This window comes from Euprymna scolopes, chromosome 1, assembly GCF_053919585.1.
Source record: "Euprymna scolopes isolate OS-2025 chromosome 1, ASM5391958v1, whole genome shotgun sequence".
In the NCBI taxonomy this organism is placed as follows: domain Eukaryota; kingdom Metazoa; phylum Mollusca; class Cephalopoda; order Sepiida; family Sepiolidae; genus Euprymna; species Euprymna scolopes.
In genome coordinates this window covers 40803280-40827068 of record NC_136482.1, presented here as the reverse complement: position 1 = coordinate 40827068, position 23789 = coordinate 40803280, and the positions used below count along the sequence as shown (strand labels likewise).

The window sequence follows — 23789 nt, the reverse complement described above, 5'->3', positions numbered from 1 at the left end:
TCGCTATTGTATTTTTCGCTTGCCCACACTGAGGATTTAATCTTCAACTTTGAGGAAAATATAAGGTTTTATAAATGATTTTTCTAAGTACACTAACAACTGCTTCTTGTTGAAATTCATGCATTTTTGGACACGTTTAACCACGTTGTGATACTGCCTGTTGATCTTCCCTGGTGATTCCCTGATAGCGTTGGTAATGCTCTTCTTTTGCTGATCTAGATTGGTAGGATCTTTTGCATACACTTTTTGTTTTAAGATCCCCCAAAGATAAAATTCGCATGAAGAGCAGTTCCGAGGAACGTGGTTGCCATACGCCTTTGCCTATCGTTCTCCTTTCAGTAAACCTGTTTTGAACTCGTGTTAGTAATCTGTGAGACGTGTGGCATGTACACCATTCCATTAGGAAAAGTATTCAATTTCCTCTTGTGGTATGAGTTGGTCGATAAGAAGGATTAAAGAGCCAGGGCTACTTTTGAGCCTGTATATATCCTCGTTCTCACAGAAGTGATTTTGCTAGACTCCATCAAACTCTAATCTGTGCTGCCTCTCTCCCCTGTAAACAATTCGCGACTAGTACTGACAGTGTCTGTCTACTCGAAACACTTTGGAAATTCTATGATAAATGTTACTTTCAAATAACATCTCATCTATGATTAAATGATATTACATGGATGCATTAGAATAAGGTTGTTTTCACATACAATGATTACAAATGTTGTTTATCTGTTTACTAAAATTTAAGACTACACAGTATTACCAGTCCTTTCAATGTGTTTTCATCATCGTCAACATACTAACAAATTAATCCTTATCCTCCAGTCGGCTTTAGGCCTTGGTAATACGACACACAAATAAACAATACATGGTATACATATATTATCTATTTATAACATTATTTATAAAAGATATATGAAAATAACAAGTCTTATCAAGGCATGCAATGCACCTCTTCAGACATTGTTGTCTAAAGAAGCCGATATCAGTTGATATCATTAATTTTACTTACGATTGGCCAGGACGCGCAATACTATTAAAGAGGATGTCTCTCTCATAAATCTTCGTTGTAAACAATATAAATCTAGTCCTTCCTTTGTCAAGACGAAAACATATCCAATAAGTAGAGTATCGCCGATCAAACAGAAAAGAGAGGAAGAGTCTCGTCACGACTAACACAGATTCCTTAGTTTTTTTTTTTCATTTTTGATTATTTTATTATGTTATTTTGCAATGATTCGGACTAGGGAATCGATGACGACAAATATACTACATATCATAAAATCGTTCTAAAACATGCTCGTTTGCACACTCGCGCCAGGAATTCGGGCGTATGGCGTCGTCCGTTTACTATTAGCTTACTTCATATCATATATGATTATGAAATCGACTAGGGTGAGATCAAATTCTATCTGATCTATTCATTATTAATGCAACGGCATTATTAGTAGTCTACAATTTAGCAATATATGTAAACAAACGTGGGAAAATTGAACTGTATACAGTTGCTCAGAATTGAAATCGTGCTTCCTTATTAGAAAAAACAGAAACAGAGATAATTATAAATTAGCAACTTGCTTTCCAATACTTCCGAAATCTAATTTAGTTTATTTATGTGCGGTATCTTCTCTAAGATAGAATTCCATTCAATTGTCTCTGTGGCAAAATAGAATAAATTCCTGGAATAATTGTAAAAATATCCTAAAGTAGACACGTTTTAGGATAATTTTACATGTGCAGCTAATCATTTAGTTTAATTATATAATGGATAGTATTTTAGTATGTTGAAAGTCTTTGAGTAATTACAAAAACGGAAGATTCCAAAACAGATTTTTTTTGTTTTACAAGTATTTTAATGGTATCTGCTTAGATATACTCATAACACTTTTGCCCATTGATGTAAAGACTCTTGTCGTATCTGACACACAACAAAATACAACGGATTAAATAATGACCTGCCTAAGGACTGGGGCACTTATACTCTAGCAGTATTTCGCTTAAAATTATTTTGTATTAACCTTGTTTTCTGCTTCCCCGAGTGCAGTTATCTGCAGGATGTAAATAAAATGTAAACAGGTATATCGTTGTGCACGTCCACCAAATACCACTGTTACGGTTATAACAGCCATATAAGGAAAGCAGTTCCTTTTATAAAATAGCGGAATAGTTGCAATAAATTTCGTTGTTCTATGAAATACGACTTCATAAATTACCACTAGTATTTTTGTGTTCTTAGGCGTAGTTATCCTTTCAGGCAAGGCCCCGGCTACGATGCGATCTGTAAAGGTTATTAACACGTGTATTGTTCACACTTATGAAACAAATTTTTGATATCTTTCAGTCTTATATATACTTCTTTCAAATTACCATTCGGTGTAGGAAGGAATAATATTATTCGTTTAAACAGACAGCAAAACGAATTTATGTTCGTCGCTAAGATGAAAAAAAAACTGATCATATTAGAAATAATGGATTACACAGAGTTTGAAGTTTTTTAAAAAAAGCTGCTTTGGGCAGAAACAGTTTCACTTTCTTGTGCAACTCAGCCAAACCAGTTGCAGAACAGCTTCTAAACAATAACAGACCAGGTATAATGCAGGAACTGACAGAAGCGTCGACATTAAACTACATGAAACGTCTGGTATTTCTAAATGGTCATCAATGTGTTACTGGCAAGATTAAACGTTACTTTATGTAGCTGCCCTTAGGAGAATCAGAATGCCAACGTATTAGTTTGTAATTATCAAATACGCGACACTTTTGGGAATAGTAAAATTTTACTTGTATTTCTTTTATATATTTAGTTATCGAGATTTTGTTCATCCAATACGAATGAATATTAGAGTAATTAATATTTCATAACGAACATAAAATCAAACGAAAATAAGTATATTGCAAAAAAGAAAAACGTGTAATATGGCCATGTGCGTTATTGCAAATGAGTGAAGAACTCAATAAATTAAATTCATTAATACATACATGTGTGCGCTGTTCTTTATTCGATACATATATATATATATATATATACACATATACATACATAGAATAAGAGAGAGATTGATAGATGGATGGATAAATAGATAGAAATTCTCATGCATAATTTTATATATGTACACATATATATATATATGCACATATACATTATATATATATATATATATATATATATATATATATATATATATATATATATAGGTTGAAGTTATCCATTGTCTATTTCCATATATTATTTACCGTACAAAAGGAAACTTCAACTGTTTAAGATGACATATAAACATATGCAAGAAGTTTGAATCCACGATTCATTTAGATTTAAACTCTTTACACAATAACATCCTCGCAGTTTATTTTTTGCTGCCTATCTCTAATAGATAAGAATCTAGTTATATCTATACAGTAAGAAAGTAATGCTGCTTATAAATTTGTCTTTTTCACCGGATATAAAAACAGGTGATTTGTTGAAACAAAAAGGACGGGAGATAGTACATTTGTAGTAAAGCGGTAGTCAAATCATTGAAAATTAAAGAGGTCTTTTTTTTAAATAAATTCAACGTGAGTATAGATGGTTTTAAACGAGATCTTTTTTTTTGTATATATGCATATATACATATATATATATATATATATATATATATATATATATATATATATATATATATACATAAGGAATGAATAAGCTATAACAAAATAGGAGTGTATTATATCAAACTAATTGTTGTCGTATAAAGCTTATAACGTCATAAATGCACAGAATACCGTCTTTTATTTGATTTAGAAGGTATGTTGTCAAGGCAGGCTTTCAATTTTATTTTATTATCTATATAATTGTTATGAATACTGGGTTAGTATAGACTTTTATAATGTTTTACGATCATTCTGATGTCGTAAATAAGACCTAGGTATTTCCCTCTATGCACCAATTGATGTATATTTAAGCAAGCATCATTAGGCTTCAAATATGCTTAATGTTTTCTTTTCTTTGTACACTTAACATATTCTTTTGCATGTTAGAATTGAGGAGTTGATGATGTATGACTTAAAAGTAAACATTTTTATTGGTATATACTTACTGTTTTTAGTTTTAATTAATATTTCAATTTCAAAAATGCTGCAGTAAAAATTCTTACATGTCCTTTTCTGTAATAGCCGTCCATCAGGGTTTACGTTAAACTCAATGCCTAGAAATTCAAGCCCTGTAGTTTTCTGTTGGAGAACACGTACATTCTGTCCGTGCTATGTCTGTCCATTATTCCACCGACGTCATCGAATTAGGACCTTAGAATTTATCCACGCTCCTTCGTCCGCACAATTCTCAAAAACTAGTCATTAATTTTTTCTAAAATTTTGCATGAAGTTACACACACCCGAGGGAAGAAATTTAACATTTTCTATTTTTTGATAAAAGTTCTGGTTGCGTCCCCAGTGGTTCAAAAACGTCAGAATGGCCAAAAAAACATTTTCTGGGACATATATTTTTTTCCGGTCATTAGATTTTACTGAAAATTCCCCATAACGTAATATTTGAACCTGGGAAAATTCTGGGGCTGAAACCAGTAGGGAAAACATAACTTTTGGATCCAGTAGTGAAAACATACATTTTGGAGCTAATTTTAATTTTTCTTCTAAAGCTCATCCTGTTTCTAAATAAGGGGGTTAAAATGGTACCGAATTTTAAAATATAAGATATCGTTTGTGAGGAAACATTGTAATTTTGCTGTTTAATATATGGGATTAGTTGTATGCTCGCCTACTGCAAGCCTAGCCACTAGGAAGTGTTTAAAATCTTCTCACTAAATTGCCTGTGGGTATAAGAGTACTTTTGTTTGGTGATTTCCGTTTAGATCAGATTTTTGCAAACAATGTGGCACTTATAGAATCGCTTAATGAAACTTATCAATTTCTTCAGCGTTCAAACTACACCACTCAAATTGAAAGGGGTATATTGGACTTGATTCTTGATAAAGAACTTTCTTCTTCACCAGCACTGTTGGTGTCGAGCATATTTAGTGATCACTTTGTTGTGTAATTTTTTGTGTGGGTACTTCATATGTTTTGATTTCGTTGCCTCATATTGAAAAATAACAAAATAAAATTGTGAAAATCCTCCGAAAATGTAGCATTTCGAATTAAAAAAAAACACACACACTAAAAATAACTCATACAGAAGTAACACCTTGTCGTGGTCATAGGACCTTTACAGCAGTTTCTTCATTACATTTTTTAAAAAAACATGGATTAGGTATCAGTCGAGTTACCATATAGTTTTGGGTTTGTTTTCTTAAAACAATTGAGCATCAGACCTTGATCGCGTACATCCCTTATAGCCAACATATTACACTGCCTCAAAATTGAAGAAATACTGGAATGATAATAATATTATTATGCACGTAACAACTAGTTTCTGTATTGTGAAACACTCGTAAGTCAATCGGATCGTGGAGTTTTACTTCGTTACTATAATAAACAATAAATTAGTAAGAAATTTATCAGTGTTTCATTTTATATATATTAGTAAAGTAAATTATTTATTTCGTGAAATTAGGAAGGGGATATCATAGGGCTTGCATGTCCATAATGTAATAAAACAGAAAGCATCCTATTAAAACCCCGCTTACAATATAGCTTAGGTTATAGTATTTTATACTTTAAACGGTTCTTTTTATTCCGCAATAATTATACCTTGTGTCAGTAAATTCACTGTTGCAAACGTATTTAACATTGGCTATGTGAAGTGTCGCTTAAATAAAGTTGTTCTACAATAACTATGACACAAGAAAAGTGTCTTTATTTTAAGTGGCACATAGAGATTTGCAATAATGGGTATTCGCTCGAATAAGGAATTCGTCAAATAAAATTTGATATGAATTAAATATGCGCAAAACAAAAATGGCCGTTTTGCTTGCGATGTGATGCTTGAAAGTATTTGACATTTTCCGAATTGCACATTGTTCAACTCAAATATTGTATGAATTTAATGAGTGTACAAATAAAATGTCATCATTGTCCGAGGGGAAGTGGAAAGTAGAAAACGTTGAATTAAAACATATTAAGGATTCGAAGAATATAATATATTAAAATAAAATATCCGCATACATAAATGAATTTGTTTTATAAGGAAATGGTGCCTTTAAGAATTACAATCCTTTATAAAATTTTATCATTTTTTTTGTTTTAGTTAGATTGGCTCACAGAGGGGTATTGGAAACATACCTAAAAACACATTTACACACACACAGACATATATATATATATATATATATATATATATATATATATATATATATATATATATATATATACATATATGTATATATATATGTGTGTGTGTGTGTTCCTGTGTGTGTGTGCATATATATGCTGCATTATTTATGTCTTTTTAAATTTTATTACATGTTTTAAAGTAAAATTACATGTTTTTAAATTTAAATTACATGTTAATTAATCTTACATTTGCATTAAGTAAAACATATGTCAATTACTTCTCTTTTACATAATCTTTAAACATGAATAACATTGTAAAATTTAATAGCAACTAGATAATGTATTCATTATATTGTTTTTATCTACGAGCACTTTCTAATTATTTTAGTTTCACTGTAAGGGAATACAATAATCTAAGTATATTTAAACATTAAATACATTTTTTCACCAATTATTTTAAAAAATTAAAAGCATTTCACTAATGCGTCTACTATTTTTTAAATTTTATTTTATTGTTATTTCGTCTATTTAGTTTTTATCATACATCCTTCTAGTATGTCAAGTTATAGTTTAGTATTTGCATGTCTATGTGAAAATGTGCTGTCAACAAAAATCATCCTAATTTAGGACAACATATAGAATGTTGATCACTGAGGCGTTAAATATAGCAATGCTTCTGAAGCGAAGCATGATCAATTTACTCGATAAATTCGTGATAATAAAACTTATATGTTTTTACTTTTAATGTCGATAAAACTGGTTACCAAATGACATTTTACTTCGTAAACTAAGCTAGTATCCTGAAGTATATCAGTCAACCGAGCGAAATATTAGTTTTAATAAGGATAAATGTGTTAAATCTTTTGTAGTGAAATATTAATTTTATTTTTTGTCATGGGCTATGCCCAATTACTTATTGATATCTGTCCATATACTGGTCTCATCTTCTAAGTTGCAGATGTAGAGAAACTGCTAACTGTTGGGCCAAAACAGAGACAAGAAAACACCATATTTTCGTACATTAGTCTCGTCATAAAATGGGAAATCTGTTCTGTAGATCTACACTATTTTGTGTAAAATATTAGGATTAATTTTAAGGAGGCAGTGGTTGAGAATATTACATATATTTGTACAAAATGTATGTTATTTATTTAACTAGAACATTGAAGTACGTATTTTCAACATCTACAGAAGCAATGTTTGTATGTTTACGTTTCTTTTCGTGTGATTCGGATATTGAAAAAGAATAAACACACACACACACACACATATATATATGTATATATATATATGTGTGTGTGTATATTATGCACGGACATACATACATGTATATATATATATATAAAGAGAGCGAGAGAAAGACAATGAGAGCAATATTAAATGACCTTGACTATCTGTATGAAAAAAGATGTCCATTAAAATCCTCGTTTCAATATCTCCCTACCGACTTGAAGCCTTTAGATACCGAAAAATCTGAGCAGTGGAACAAATTCGATTTGAATTTTAGCCTGGTAAACTTCTGAAATCGATGCTATTTACTGGTTCCATTATAATAATCAATAACATGTTAACTCTATAATAATAAATACACTGATTAAAATTGCACATTTAAGCGTATCTTATGACTGGCAAGTTGGGAGCTGGTTTCTAGTAGGTATATAAATTTGCATCTGCTGTCTATTAAAGGAACATTTTCTTTTTAGAAATGTTCTGTAAATTCTTGGTCTACAAATCTGAATGTTAAGTTTGGAACCTGTGGAACAAACTTTGTTAGTGTGTTAAAAAATGTTGCTAAAGAGTGAAACAAAACACAATTGACTTTGGCGGTCGTCAGTTGATTGGAGTACACCACTACGTATGCGTAAATATACTATGCACATTTGGATTATTTTTCGTTTTCATATAAGTTAGGCCATAATATAGATTGTAATCAGACAACCCGGAGATCTATGTATTTGTTTTCGAATATTTGATGATACCTTTTACGAGCTGCGATCCCTTTGCCTAATTGGTAGAACTCTTGACTATAAAACTAGCTGGTTGCAAGTCCAATATCTCAATGGAAATGAGTATAAATATAGATTCATTGAAAATCTCGGATACAGAAAATATGACTGTGGAAAATGATAGATATACGATTATATAAATGGAAATAAGGCAAACTAAAAAAAGACATCTTCTATTAAATGCTGTGTAATTATTTGTGTTATTTTCACAGTATTCTCTGTTTTTCATATTTTAAAATTTATCGGTCTTCTACTAATTTTATTCTGTCTGCAAACCAGGAGATGCAATACTGAGATAAATAGATATTAGGGACTTATACTAATAGAAACAATGTTACTAAAATAGACTAGCGTTAGTTTAGAGGTGCGCCATCAATAAACGATAATGAATTGTTCATTTAATAATTTTTCGAGCCAATTTAAAGGGTGTGTAGTAAAATTGAAAGAAGTATTTTTATATGTGTTGTGCCTGTGAGAATTAACAAAATCAGACTCTGCTTGTGTGCTAGAGTGTTTGTGTGTTCGGCTTCAGATAAACTTTGTCGCAATTAAAGAACGACGATATTTGATATGATCGACCATTTGAAACAGTCAAGTTGAAATAGATTACTTCGTATATTCGAAAGGTGTATACCAAAACGGAGCCTGAGTATATACATACAACAAAAGGGCGATACATCCGTACACACACATATGTTTATATATATATATATATATATATATATATATATATATATATATATATATATATATATATATATAATTTTTATATTCTCTTTTCCGCTTACTATCATTTGTTTTTGTAATGCAAGAAAATATATTTCCAAGGAATATATATATATATATATATATATATATATATATACAGATATGTATATATATATATATATATATATATATATATATATATACGCTCCTTACTTTTTTTATGTATCGATATTGATATTAAAATGCGTTTTTTCTATTATTGAAAAAATTGAATACAAGTTCGTTTCTTATTGGTGTGGAGTTGCCTAAATCTTCAAAAGATCAAACTAATTTTCATATCATGAACATTTATTTTAATTAATTCCCCATTAGTTTCTCCAGTTTTCTGATGGGATGATCATCTTTACGTAACAATTTCGTGTAATTATATTCATGCGGATCTGTAACATGATTTACACTTGCGTAATATTTGCGTAAAAAACTTACAGTAGACACAAACCTTATATATATATATATATATATATATATATATATATATATATATATATATATATATATATATATATATATATATTCGTATGCGTATATTTTTTCGTATTATTTAGATCCATCGGATAACTGTTCTTATTTTGTGTGTGATTTTCACAACCTCCAACTTCTTAAGGGTTTTCTTGTCAAACTCGGGAATTTCGAGAGGAAACGTCTCGTCAGAAATGACAGGATAGAGATGCTAATTACCTCGTATTTATATATTTCGGTCGCCCCCTGAGAAATAAACCTAAAATCTTCAGGAGACTATTACTTTTTATAATTTATTTTTCCAAACATGTTAACCACAGTGCCACAGCCGTGGCCGCAGAATAAGTGCACGTCACCCTCGTGAAGTAAATAAATGGCTTAGGTGCATTAGCTTGAATCGAAATCGAAATAAAACTTATATATATATATATATATATATATATATATATATATATATATATATATATATATCTTGGATTTACATTTTTGGAGTTTACCGTCATTGGGTACTTTAATTTTCACCAGACTATCCATTCACGTGAAATCACCTTTTTCTTCACCCTATTCCCTATGCTTCACTTTTTGTTATCAAGTAAGATCATTGACTTACTTTCAGTTTCATCAAATACTTTTGCATGCAAAATCCGATTTTGCTAATACCTACCCTCTTATGAGAAGGAAAGCATTTCCTCGAAACTCCGTGGATTAAGCACTATCCACTTATCTAGTGTTTCCTTTTCAGATTAAATATGGTTTTAACTCTTTTTCAAAGTGTGTTTAACATGTTTTGTTAACTATTTGCTCTCATATATAAACTTGAATACGTATGAAAAATTCTTGATAAAATTATTCATAAAAATAGCTGATTTAAGTGCCATCAGCTATAGTCGAAACCGAAACCAAAACGTATGAAGAATTATTGGTAATTTTTTTTTTTTATGACAAGAAATAGAACATAACAATTACTCGACCCGGATGTAAGTGTGACACACAAACGAACACGCACGCTATCTTATTAATATATAGATGATGATGTCTAGCCGGTCCCGTAAATCAGCGTTTCCTTTGGAAACCTCCCCCTCTTCTCACAAAAAATAAACTACAGTTGTTGATAATATTCAGGTACTGTTTGAATCCGAAAAAAGAAAAGGAAAGAATGTGTAATCCGAATGCAATAATAAAATTAGGAATAATGGCTCATTAGAATAAGACTATTTTTTTAATTTATGGATTCTCCTTGTATAATTACTGTTTAGACTCATGGAAACTTCTCATGTTAAGAACGGCTTTCGGAATAGAAACCACTAAACTACCCTAGGAATAGACACTCGCTACATCCCCACCTAAAGCACATATATCGGAGCAAAATACCCTTTTTTGTAGGGGGTGGCAGATAAATAATTCCCCATATTTAACCGTGAAAATTGTAGGCAGCGTACCCACTCGCAAATTGTGGACAGTGATAACAGGAGATAAGTGCACGCGTACAAATCTGGCAGATATTGAATTATTGTGCAAAATGTGGAAGTGGGCGTAATGTAAAAATTTACCCCACCCTCCAAACCGTTAACGTGTCCACGTATAAAGAACATCAAACCGTCAACTATACTAGTAAATGGTAAAAGGTAAAAAGCAACAGGCAAAAGTCGTAATTGTAACAGAATATGTGGAGGTGGACGTAATGTTTTAGCCAGCTCCCCACCTTCCAAAACATATAAATGTGTGCGCGTGTAAAGAATAGCAACCTTACTAGTAAATGACAAAAGTAGCAAATACAAAAATACATGAAAATGAACATGTTTGGTGATTGTATTTGCCACCTCGCTATTTTTAAATAGTTTAATCAGATAAAATGCAAGCCTGTCGATCTTTTTTTTTAATTACATTTTTAGGTGACAGTACAGAATAGTTACCAAACACACTCACCTACTCATGTTATGAATGCCTTCTAAAATAATTACGTTATTATTTCGGCACGGTGGGAAAAGGGCACACGTATCTATGTTCATTGTTCATGACATGTTTTTATTTTATGTGCTTGGGTCGATAGTGTCGTGTAAGTATTTCGAACATATTTACATTTCTAAAAGATGGCGCGTGTGCTTGTTTACCATTTCACTATTTTGTGCACTTTTAATTAGATTTAATTGAAGCTGAATATATCTTAACATATCTTTTGTGTTTATGAAACATGCTAAGTGGAAACGCAAGTGTGCACGTATAAAAAAGACTGTAACCGTCAACAGTACTTGGCAAAATGCAAGAGACGTCATTCTACAAAAACAAACGTGGAAGTGGACATAATGTTGTAATATATAATAAAATATGTGCCTACACCTAAACGTAGATTCCATAAACAAAACTTCTTTTTTAGAACAGCACACCTATGGAATTTTCTTCCGTTTCCTGCTTTTCAGCTGACTACAATACAGTAGTCTTCAAGTCTTACGTAAACAAGTTTTTGATCAGCCGTTCCATATGAGTTACCAAATTTATCGAATTTCCATCACAAAAGATTACTATATTTTCCAATTTTCTACTGCACACTCTTTAACGGTTATGTTCCAGTGGCGTTTTGACCTTGATAAGTGGTTCTGCCTATGTAAAAAAATGGAAAAGAATATATATATATATATATATATATATATATATATATATGTGTGTGTGTGTGTGTGTGTGTGTGTGTGTGTGTGTGTGTGTGTGTTTTGGGGATGTTCATTATAACGGTTGCCTGATAAAATGGGGTTATTTTTTTTTTTTTATTACAGCGAAATCCAGGAGCCGGATTGTTTTTTCTTTTTAAATTTAATTGGAAAAACAGTGATAACTGCCTAAATTTTTATCAAATTTAACAATAAGCAATTATCTATCTATTTGGAATGCCACACTTAGTTAAGTATTTTTGGAATAATATATTAAAAATGTTATTTGATGATTCAACTAAACAATTCTTACGTTTCTGTTTATTTTTATGTTAAATCTAAATCACAAAAGAATAGCTAAAATTTCTAATTTTTCGAAAAAAATATTTTCTTTAATAATTCATCTTTTGCTTAATCGTTTTTGTAATTTTTTAAATGTTCATACTGTGACATGGAAATTCAGTTAATACAATTAGGTTTTCTTTAAAGGTGATATTTCAACTGTTTCGTTTATTTTGTTGCAGTGGCGAAGAAGCTTCAACAATTTTACGAATATTTTCATCTACGTTTGTAATGTATATATATATATATATATATATATATATATATATATATATATATATATATATATATATGTGTGTGTGTGGGTGTGTGTGTTACAGAATAGATTGAGAAAGAGAGAGAGAGGTGAGTAAATGTGGAGTGTAGATACGTTTACCAGAACCGAGGGTCAGCTGACCAGATTACGTATGAGTGACGTGGTCGGGTTGGCTAGATCAGTGAGACTAGATTTGGACTTTGAAGAAGACGGACGGCTTAATAGCTGGTCCGTCCACTTCACTGGTGGTGGGGGACGCTGACGTGTTCAAACAAGCAAGATTCACTTCCATATTCTGTGTCGACATCCGGAAGTTAAATAAAAAAAAAACATAAAACCAATTCATAGTCTTGGAGTGATAAATCTTCGTCTAACAGGTACCAGTCTCACTCTCAAGAGAAAATGAATTCCAGATGGATCAACATCGACGACACATGAAATAAGGTATGTCGAAGAAAATGCATGTAACACCCACACACAAAAGCATATGGACAGTTAGATATGAACACACAACCGCATATGAAACTAGACGATCATACGCACACGGAATTATTTTATGTTATACATCAAACGTCAATTTGGTGCCCCTCTATGATAACCCTAGGGATAACTTCAATGATAAGACTATGTAACAAACGTTCAATTTTGTGTCGTAACGGACCAGACCACCTAGCAAAGGTGGGTTTAAAAGAAAAAAGAAGAAAAAAATGAACTTCGGTTACCACGGGGAAAAAAGACAAGAAAAACACAATAACATGTCTGGAAATAAGGAGAAGAAAGAGAAAAAAAGAAAGAACAGTAGAAAAATACAAATCAACACACACACACAACGTAGGGTCCATTAAAACACTAGGCGAATTAGAAAAATAATTAAGAAAAAAAAGAAAAAAGAGAAGAAATACACATTTACACATGAAGAACCTCTTATAAAGAAAGAAAGAAATGGTTCTGAAGAAAAACCAGACACATTAAAATTATATATAGATTGATTTATATGATAAATTAATAAGAAGAATTAAGGGTAGAACGGCACGTAAAAAGAAAAGAAAAGAAAAAAGAACGGTTCTGTGTAGAAAAAACAATAGAAGAAATTGAAAAAAACAGCTATGACGATAGACATACAGATAATAAATTGTAAATTAATAATAAACAGCCAGTGAGTTAACCAGAAAGAAAAAAAAAGAAATAGAACATATGACTTGAATAACAGTGTGGGTTCAAAATATAAACACGTCAATTACAAATATGTGTTATGAATATTTTTGTTGCATTTTTAAACTGTGAAATTGTGATATTGAGAAGAGGAAAGAAATAAGGAAGTAAAATGTTTTAAGTGTACAGATTGATGATGTTCTGCCTCGTAAATTTGCAGTTACTATTATTGGGATACGATGCTTAAAGATCAAGTAAATTACATTGGTCATTCCAAAAAGCGAAGTACCATTATGGTGGCCTTTATTCATACTATAATAAATTCAATTATTTCTGAAATAGTACATACACGGACATCTTTTTGGTAAGGTTGGGGCAATCCCCAACTAAACCTCTCCAGAATCGGTAATGTAAGTGCAGTGTAAGGAAGAATTCGGGACGACTGAAAACAAAGTCCCGATAAGGAGGGAACACACACAACTCCTGGAAGTACCAAATCTAAACATATTTTAGTACTGATCCGAGTCAGCGGTGTTTTACTTTCGTGATCTAACGCTTACTGATTTAGCCAAGAATATAGTGACACCACTGCAGTTTAAGAAGATTTACAATACCTTTTCAAAATTTAAAAAAATGTTTTATGAATACAAAAATTGTAAAAAGCATAGGATATCTACATTTCACTGTCACAAGCCTGTAAGTATAACATTTTTTTAAAAATATACCGGCATAAGAAAATGCAGTAGCACCCCGGGATACCGCAGTAATCCGCCCCGGGGTTGGTTCCGAGTGACCAGGGCTAAGCAAAATATTATATACTAAATATAAAAATTAGTAACAAATTTCAATACTATATATAATAAAAATTAATATAATCCAATAACATTATAAATAACACCGTAAGGTAGGCAAATACCGTAACAAGGAGCCGAAAAACATCGATTTTAACATTCTTATCTTAAAAATAAAACCGTATCCCTGTATTACCGTATCAAGTGGTGCTACACATTTATAAACTTTCTACGTACATAATACTCTCAATGAACGTGGATTTCTGGTGAACTAGCGTGGGTTGATCTTGACAAGAATCGAATTAACAGCCACATTCTCTGTCGTCATACGCCTAACCATTAGCCATTTCTGAAATTTCTACGAGTTGTATCTTAATAGCCATGAAGTTAATATTACTGTGGCGTTTACCAGGAAAAACAGCAGACGAAAACCACTATTATTGTAGGTCTTTTGTTAAAACAGTAAACGTATTTACCTTAGTAATCTGGTTAATGTAGTGTCAGAATATATTTGGTTATTACGGTCAATCTCTGTGACATATTTACATTGTTTGGACATTCGGAGATAATAGAAACACCATGGTATCACATATAAAAGTAGTATATGTTCCATCTAAAGATGGAACATATTCTACTATTTATCCTAGTCAATAGGCCATGAAGGTATATCTTAGTTTCATGTACGGCCCCAAAACGACATCATATTTTATTACAATTTTAATTGGCATTACATTGCGTTTACAGTGATTGGGGGATACTATTTATAAATAAGGAAAAGAAACGGGGGTGATAACATACTGCGAACATTAAATTAGTGTGCATATGCATTAATTTAATGTTCATACTATTTGATCATTGACTATACTCTTTTTAAATAAATAGGCTTTTCCGATACAATAACTATAATCGGGAAACCGAAATCCATGGGTACGTTAAAAGCACTACGCTATTAATATATGCGTACACAAAATATTATAAATGCACGCAGTTTTCGTACTAGTAATCATCATCATAGCCTGATCTAAACAATGGTAGGTCTTCTTTACTAAATATTTACTAAAATACACTATATATCTCTCAATAGTTGTGCGGATTTTGAGTATGTATAAAATATAAGTTTCTACCTAAACTTCATAGGTATGTCTTGTGGAAATACTTAGAAATTCTTAGATGTGTGTATATATTCTAGTTCTAGTCATACATTCCATTTAACAAAATATTGTATTGATTGTATTTATCTGTAGATGAATTGCCTTTGTAAATAAATGACCAATATAAAAACAGCGTGATACATTTTCAAACACAAATTTAAGGTATGAAGGTCATTTATGATTATATGGTTGATAAAACTGTGATGATCGATATGCGTGTTCACTCCGGTTATGCGGACAAACTATTTTTTTAATAATGAAGTCAAGCATAGACTATCATTTTGAGAAGAGGCATAGTTCATAATGCAACTGAATTTATACGTGCTTTCTTCTCTTGGAACCAAGCTTAATAATTGAAGGGATATTCAGAAATTCGTATTTTATGAATTTATGACAAATGAATATTAAGATTTTATCACTGAAAAATATGTGAAGAATTGTTGAAATAATAATCCAATAAATATCTGCACATTGTATTAATATATTATTTTCAAATTAAATAGAATATGCGCATATATATATATATATATATATATATATATATATGCTTATTTATTATGTATATTTATTAAGTATAAAATATTTTATTTAAATTCTTTTTCTTTTTTTTCTACAGAAAATCTTATCGAAGGCCCCTTGTTTCTGAGTCTTACCAGTCATCAGAATGGCTTAACAATGCTTGAACTGAAAACTAAACTATCAGTAATCTAACATCTTACCACTGAGCCCTGAAGGTGTTATGCACCGGCCTTTATGGATTTTAATATAAGATATGATGTTATTTTTAGAAAAATATAGCCTTTTTAACGGCGTATCATGTTTTTACTTTAATGTTCGTATTCAAAGTAGTTAGGCATATTATTTCCGTTTTTTTTTTTTTGCATAGCCATTTTAAATGAAAAATGACAACAAGTGATGTTAACAGTTATAACAGTTTAACAGCGTGCATTAAATCTGACAATTCTCTGTAGTTAATTGGTAAAAGGCGACGCCACTAATACTCTTGATTTAAGTTGAATCTTTGTTTCCAGATGATCCGTGCTCATTATTAACAGGGCTGCGTATACAACGATAAAGAATAAAAAAGCTGATCTTGTATATATATATATATATATATATATATATATATATATATATATATATATATATATATATATATATATAGTAAGATATAAAAATATGTATGGCAAATGACCTGAACTTACTACCTAGCCCTACCTATGTATTGAGCACTGTTGAAGTAAATACTTAAAATGTACGCATAAAATAATACTTTCGTATATTAATTTATGTGATTAAATGAACACATTTGTTAGATATAATAAAATATTAGCTTATTTCCAAGCAGCAATTTCAGCACGATAGCCAAGACTTAAAGACGATGCAGCTCATATATCTCCCTCTAATTTAAATGTTCTCCCACTCTCCTAAACAGGACAGGGTTCCTCTATAACGAATATTAAATGAACTGCACACGCATGCACTTACAACTACAAGTACACTTCGCTATTCCAAAATACTGATTTCTCCCCCATAGCAGTCCGCATATTGTCATTGGCTGCAACGATGTTATTCTATTATTCTTGATTATACACAAACATACAAAAAATAAACATCGCTACCTTAATTAACTACGGCAGTCCAATAAGCACACATTGTCATACAGCGTTTATTGCACTTTAAATTAGACATACAATCAGGCATTGCTATAATTTGTTCTAATTTAAATTACATATACCATCACGCATTGCTATAATTCATTTTATAACTATAAAGTTACACATGCCATTTCCTATAAATTGGGTTACCATTATTTGAATATTGTTAAATTTAATACAATTACCTCGCAACTTTTTATGCATCACAACCGGTTTTACTGTCATATATTTACCTCACTTTCGTGTAAAAAAGCTAGAAAACATTAAAACATAATTAGCAACACACAAAATATACTTCACATTTTTTGTGTTTTTTTTTCAGGTCCTTATATACTTTTCTTTCATATTAGAGGGAGGGGGTCATTATTTATAAATGTATGCTAACGTGTTGTTTATTTTAGTATATAAAACGTTGGATTTCTGATTAAAACAAATACATTTCATGTGAGAGGGTACTTTTTTTTCAAATACAAACGAAGAAATTTCATTTGTTATGGCGTATCTTTTTGGAGGGTTATTTAAACAATAGCGCTGCAAATATTTTTAACATCATGTCAGGTTTTACCCTCCTATTTATAAACATTGTAAATACTTAACAGAATATATAATCCACATTTTTTGTATTTTCTTTTCTTTTTCTAGCATAGTTCAATATTTATCAGATATAATAAAATCCCATCTTATTTTCTAGGAGCGGCATCATCACGATTGCCAAGACCTAAAGACCTAACTAACAGTAGACGCACATCACAGTAAGGTGATGCCACGTCTCACATTCTTTCTGGATTTAGTGAAATAGTATGAATGAACACTGCTTTTATCATTTCGTCAGTGTGAACCAGTATATAAAGGAGCAGATTTTAAATATAGGGGTTTAGGAATCACATCAATGAAACGTATTTTTTGAGACAGTTTTACCAATTGAAAAGGTTTATTTACGTTCTTTTTCGTTCTACATTTTCCTATTTTTTATCAAAACGAAACGAAAAAACTTCGTTTGGTTTGAGGGTGTTTTGTTTTTGTGTGTTTTGGGAGGGTTTATTTCGATTTTTTATTCCGGTTTTACTTTGTTGGGATTAGAATAATAGATAAATATACGGAAGAAGTTTCGTTTTATTCAATTAGGATTATATTACATGTTTTAGTTCTAAAATTACATTTCTGCTTATTAATAAAACTTTGATACTAATTATTTTTAAACGCTGACACCGGTAATATTCCAGTCAATATTAACATAGCTTCAATGACGAATGTTTTTTTGTTTTTTTCTTTTCCCCCTCACTCCACCTGCCATGTCTACTGCGTTCATTTTTTTTTCTCTTTCCCCTCGCTGCTATTTTTCTTATTTTTTTAGGGTGGGGGTTGATTAATACATTCTCCACCTGTTCTTTACATTCCAATAGCTGTTATTACCATGGGGATATGCGGGTACCTATGCCGAAACCTATCGTAATATGAGGAGGATAGGGGGTAGGCAGCAACCACAATAACACCAACAGCAACCGTACTTTTACTTTTTCCGAGTAAGGCACCGTCCAACCGAGCAACCCCCGGTTAGCGGGTACTGCATGCAATCCAGTTACGCAATGGCATCGTATAAAAATAGCATAATGAAAAAGCATGTGATGATTCATACAAAATGAATAAATTCTGAAATTAAAAGTTTGTCATTGTTTATGAATTATAGTCCCATATTTTATCAATTGAAAAAGTTAAATACATTTAAATAAATAGATAAACTTACCTTATTTTGAAATGTTGTTTTCTGTTCAACTGATTAATGATGATATTATTTATTAGTCCAAATTTGTTTGTTACTGAAAAAATAAAAATAAATTGTCAGATATAAAATGATCAAATTGACTCAATAAAAGTATGTTGTTATATATACAGTCTTGGAAGAGTTTAACCTTAAAACTATACAAGAAATATATATATATATATATATATATATATATATATATATATATATATATATATATACTACAAACACACACACACACACACACACACATATATATATATAATTATTTTATATTTTGTCATTTGTTAGGTAACTATTTAGTCAGTAAATCATTTAATCTCCTGCAATCACTGCATCAAATTGCTCTTTCGAATTCACTACAGTATCAGTAATAATTTTTTTTAAAGGGATCTTCATTTGTTTACCATGGACCACTGTTTCGGGGATTTGAAAACAAAACAGTATATTACACCATGGCTCCCCAGCAGTGTTGATTACACACCACCTCCCTTAATCTTATGAAAAAACATGTTACAAATATAAATCTCGTGTCCTATTCTGTATTACTTTATCTAATCCATTCATGTAATAAAAAAAAATATTCTTAACTGTCAGATTCATCTGTTTCCAAATTCAAAATAGATATATTTTTTTAATTTACCAGCCTTGTATTAGAAATTTTATTACATGTATGCATATATATATATATATATATATATATATATATATATATATATATACATATATATATACATATATATATATATATATATTAAATATGTGCGTGTATCGAAAATTTGCTCCAAACATATAACAAATCTATAATAGAAAGAACGGTTTATCGACTTTATAAGAAACTTTCAAAGAAACCACAATAATAGAAACAATGTTTCTATTCGCGTAACGCCTGAAACACCTATAGATTTCATTAGGCATAAGCATACGCTTGGTGAATCCTAGCGTGGATGAAACGCGGAATATTCTGTGTAGCTTAATCGTTGTATATATTTTATAACATACTATATATATATATATATATATATATATATATATATATATATATATATATATATATAATAAAATTTCAATGATACTTTGAAATAACGAACATGCGCAATGTGGTATTGAGTATAGTTCTTTGACCAAGAACTCTATGCATAATCTACGTTCGTTATTTTATTTAAAATCATAATGCGTTAAAAAAAAGATCGGCATGCGTACGATCGGTCAAAAACAACGAATATCATAACAATAAAAATAGAAGTAGGGATATCATCAACTTATAACATATACATATACTTCAGACCAATACTGATAGGAGGATTTACCGTTGATCATGAAATATAGAAAAAACATCTATTTTTCACTTATCGTGTTTTGCACTCAACTTGAAAACAGATGACCTAAACTTTCGGTCTAAAAGTTAACATTTTGAATATCATTAATAAAACGCTGTACTCGGAAAAGTCAAACATTTTTTTAGTGTATTCTCTCGTTGGTTTTTATTAAAAGACTGACTATTCTCTTTATTGATTATTCAGAGTTTCATCTGTGGATATTTCTCATCTCCCGACTATGGCGAAAAAAACATGAATAATTCTTCTGTCGATTGGCTTTTATATTTTTATGTAATCAATGTGTTTGAATTCATTTTCCTTAAATTTGAATTTGATTTGGTCACTAACTGATCTTTGTCTTTTTACATTATGAATATTTCACAATGAAACGCCTGAAAGCGAAAAGAAAAAAAAGAGATTCATTGATTTTCTTTTTTTCTTGGAAAATTTTATACTCACGATTGCACTATTTTTGCTTTATGCTATGAACTGATATAGAAAAATACTTTTATTTAACTTTAGTTTTTCAAAGTAAAAAGAAAGAAATAAAACTAGTTATCTAGTTTTAATATTTACAAATGCATATTTATTACTATCAACATACCATGTAAAACTATGTCATTGTTACTACTTATAAAGGCTTAAAACCTACTCGAGAATAAATGTTAATGTTTATCAGGAGAACGGTAAAACACCAATTGATTATTGATAATTTTGGAACTTTACTAGTGTCTATTTATTAATGAAGACTGATCAACATAATCGTAGTTACACTCGGCTAGAAAGATGTCCTTCCATAAAATGTTTCACAGATGGGCAGTTTTATAAAGTACTAGCAGGGGTGCCCGGCCTTGCTCGGGTGTATGGAGGTGTATGCTGTGCAAAAAAAGCAAACAAACAAAAAAAAATGGTTAATTTTTTAAAACTTTGACCCCTATTATGACCCCTTAAAATGTATTGTTTCGGGATCAAATCACTTTATTAAGTTAGATCCAGGTTCAAGGAACTTATATCTAAAATTTCAAGTGTCTAGACCCAAAATTGTCGGAGGAGTTTGGTAGAGTTCTTAAAGGTCAAATCGTTGAAATTTGACCGCTTAACAGCCACATTTCTGGCTGACCCCCGTCACATCGATTTTCCCAAATCTCAGTACCCGGTATTTCAAATTTCGAGTCTATAGACTAAAAATTGACAGAGTTATTGCGTAGGGAAATGTACACAGACAGACAGACACACAGACACACAGACAGACAGACACAGACACGTTCACTTTTATAGATATATAGATTTTGATTTAATCATATATGAATGCAAAAAGATACATTTGTGGCAGCTCCTGTATTAGTAAGATAACGGACGCAAATATTCAACAAGGGGAATGATAAATACATGCTTACTGTAATTAACAAAACTAGCAGGACCCGTGGAAATTCCACGGTAGTTAAAAATCTTTTAAAACACATCAGTAAGAAATTCCTTATTGTTATATTACAAAAATGAACGTATGGAAGCAAGTAGAACAAAGGACTTTAGTTTAAACTTTTAATGAAGGTCAATGCGATCGTAACTGATGCTGTTGATATTGTCAGGAAGTACTGGTGATGATTGAGGCGGTGACAGGGACGTCGATCGGCTGCTTGGAGTGAGAATAGTGGTCAGTCAGCAGGTTCTTGGGAGTCAGACTGTGAATTTAAAAAAAAAAACTGTGACATTGTTGATATCGATTTTGTGAAAGTTCTGATGACCCCAAGTTGTTTAATATTTCAGGACATTTTGGATTACACGTGTGAGTAATGAATAGGTAACAGAAAACTGCCATTTCATCTTGATAAAGCTGTTGTAGATTCCTAGGACTTCCTGTAAATGTAGATGGTAGAATAACTGGTGTACCAGAATAACCATCTTCATTCCTTGCTAAATGATCCATTAAGCCAGACTATTGAACAGCTCTTGTTTGGCTTTGATAGCTTTTAATGAAGTTAAATAAACAACCGTCAACTTTTACATATGCAATAGACGTTTCTATTTATTTTTAATTTTATTCAACGAAGATTTGGAAATTCACAAATATTTTTTAAGTCGAATTATTGATATAGATTTCAATTAATGCATCACAACTTCCTGATAATATAAATAGAACACTTTGAATTTTCTGTACAAACGTTTTTTTTCCATAAAAATATTGTAATCTGTTATAATATTCAGATTCTTGTGTATTACATGCATATAAAATGAAGTGTTTCTGTAAATCTTACGAAGAACAGTTAAATTTTGATTTTTCGATAATCAAAATGATGTGAGGTAGGTTGTATCTATCAAATTTATGTCAATGTTATATAATTAAGTAAAGTCAAAAAAACTGTACACTATTTTTTCATCAAATTATGAATTTTAAATATAAGGAAAATATACTGTAAATCTTTAATAAGGAATAAATATTTATTTAAACCATAATTGTTGAGACAAAGTATTTTACTGTAAAAAAAAAAACGATTATGGGGGAAGGGTTAACTATTTTCAACCTATTTTGATACAAGAGAATAAATATTAATGAAACCGTTTTTTATATTAAAAATCATTTAATGGTCTTGTATCTTTTTTTTATAATTTGTTTTAAAATAAGAAAAAGAAAACTTTGATACCGCTATTGTAAGAATCATGCTAAAAGCCATTCTTAATATGGGGAAGGGGGTTAACTATTCTGAAACTTCACCTAACAATGTAATAAAACCTTCGGGACAAGTTCAAAGTGTAGTATCTGTTCTTCAGATGCTGCACTTCAATTTGTTGTTCTCTGTCAGTGGAGGAGAAATCCTTCACGACTGAGACAATTTTTATTTTTGTTCTTTTTCTCCACGTTAAAAAAACCACACTGGTGTCTAACTCTGTCCCGTGGGGAGGCATTGTAAATAGGAACAATGTAATAAAAATAATGGAAAAAATATATGTATGAACAATAAGTATTTCTTCAATTAAATAAAATATACTGAAAATCTTTAAATAGGAAATAAATATTTCTTTAAAGAAATTAAATCATAAGTAATGAAACCAAGTGTTTTATTTCATATTAAAAAAAAATTGTTGTGTCGGTGGACATTAGAAGATGATGACTGCCTGTGAAATAAGCAAAATAAAACGAACAAACCATAAGTAATAACTATGTAAACAACGTGAAGATGTATGAATGTTACAAAATGATTCGATTCGGTATTAAATAACATGAAAAAGTATTGATATGCCGTAAAAAAAGCAAAACTGAACAAGACGTAAAATATGTTTTGACTCTGT

General features: G+C 30.6%; 1 protein-coding gene across 4 annotated transcripts in view; it reads right to left on the bottom strand.

Annotated features, from left to right (window-relative positions):
- The window catches only part of LOC145293851 (uncharacterized), a 3143230-nt gene that overhangs the window by 528459 nt on the left and 2590982 nt on the right, over positions 1-23789 (bottom strand). For all 4 annotated transcript variants that reach the window (XM_080140773.1, XM_080140596.1, XM_080140684.1 and 1 more), the window contains one exon: positions 19165-19237. The gene's annotated coding sequence lies outside the window, so the exon portion shown is untranslated. The remainder of the gene's footprint in view (positions 1-19164; positions 19238-23789) is intronic.